This window comes from Triticum aestivum, chromosome 5B, assembly GCF_018294505.1.
Source record: "Triticum aestivum cultivar Chinese Spring chromosome 5B, IWGSC CS RefSeq v2.1, whole genome shotgun sequence".
NCBI lineage: Eukaryota > Viridiplantae > Streptophyta > Magnoliopsida > Poales > Poaceae > Triticum > Triticum aestivum.
This window is the reverse complement of record NC_057807.1, coordinates 1,787,958-1,789,842: the sequence shown is the minus strand read 5'-3', so window position 1 is coordinate 1,789,842 and position 1,885 is coordinate 1,787,958.

The following is a 1,885-nucleotide window of genomic DNA, read 5'->3' as shown; positions in this document are numbered from 1 at the left end:
ACTCACCGTTTTGGGATCTCAATGCGATTTCCATAGTTATTGAACCCCAAGATGTGCTTACATGTCGGTCATCAATAGTCACAGTTTTGGCCGATTCAGGCCCGTTTTGTGGACTATTACTCACTTTTTTGGGGTCCCAGAGTGATTTCCATGATTAACGTACCCTGGGGTACGTTTACGTGTCAGACATCAACACTCGCGGGTTTTGACGATTCTGGCCCGTTTCATGGATTATTACTCACCATTTTGCGGTCACGAAGCGATTTCCATAGTTATTGAATCCCAAGGTGCGCTTACGTGTCGGTCATCAACTCTCATAGTATTGGCCAATTTTGGCCCGTTTCGTGGACTATTACTGACTGTTTTGGGGTCCCAGAGTGATTTCCACGATTAACAAACCCCGTGGTGCGTTTAACTGTCGGTCATCAACACTCGTGGTTTTTGTCGATTCTGGCCCGTTTCATGGACTATTACTCACTTTCCATGGATGTCGAACCCCAAGGTGCGCTTACGTATCGATCATCAACAATCGCAGTTTCGGCTGATTCTGGCCCGTTTCTTGGACTATTACTCAGTTTTGGGGTCACGTAGTGATTTCCACGACTGACGAACACCGGTGTGTTTATGTGTCGGTCATCAACATTTGCAGTTTTGGCCGATTTTGGCCCGTTTCATGGACTATTACTCACTGATTTCGGGTCCCTAAGCGATTTTCATGATCGACGAAACGCGGGGTGCGTTTATGTATTGTTGAATAATAACCTAGGTTTTACCGATTCAGGCCTCTTTCATGGACTATTACTCACCGTTTTGCAGTCCCAAAGCGATTTCCATGCTTGTCGAACCCCAAGATGTGCCTACGTGCTGGTCGTCAAGACTCGCAGATTGGGCCGATTCTGGCCGGTTTGTCTGACTATTACTCAGTTTTGGGGTCCCGAAGTGGTTTCCACGATTGACGAACACGGGGTGCGTTTACGTGTCGGTCATCAACACTCACAATTTTGGCCGATTCTGGTACGTTTTGTGCACTGTTACTCACCGTTTTGGGGTCCCAGGGCGATTACCATGATTGACGATCCCTGGGGTGCATTTAGGTGCCCGTCGTCAACCCTCACAGTTTTGGCGAATTCTGACCCGTTTCGTGGACTATTACTCACCATTTTGGGATCCCAAAGCGATTTCCATAGTTATTGAACCCCAAGGTGTGCTTACATCTCGGTCATCAACAGTGACAGTTTTGGCCGATTCAGGCCCGTTTTGTGGACTATTACTCACTTTTTTGGGGTCCCAAAGTGATTTCCATGATTAACGAACCCCGGGGTGCGTTTACGTGTCAGACATCAACACTCGCGGTTTTTGACGATTCTGGCCCGTTTCATGGACTATTACTCACCGTTTTGCGGTCATGAAGTGATTTCCATAGTTGTAGAATCCCAGGGTGCGCTTACGTGTCGGTCATCAATTCTCATAGTATTGGCCAATTCTGGCCCGTTTCATGGACTATTACTGATTGTTTTGGGGTCCCGGAGTGATTTCCACGATTAACAAACCCCGTGGAGCGTTTAACTATCAGTCATCAACACTCGTGGTTTTTGTCGATTCTGGCCCGTTTCATGGACTATTACTCACATTTTTGGGGTCCCAAAGCAATTTGCATGGATGTCGAACCCCATGGTGCGCTTACGTATCGGTCATCAACAATCGCAGCTTCAGCTGATTCTGGCCTGTTTCTTGGACTATTACTCAGTTTTGGGGTCACGTAGTGATTTCCACGACCGACGAACACCGGTGTGTTTATGTGTCGGTCATCAACATTTGCAGTTTTGGCCGATTTTGGCACGTTTCATGGACTATTACTCACTGATTTCGGGTCCCTGAGCGATTT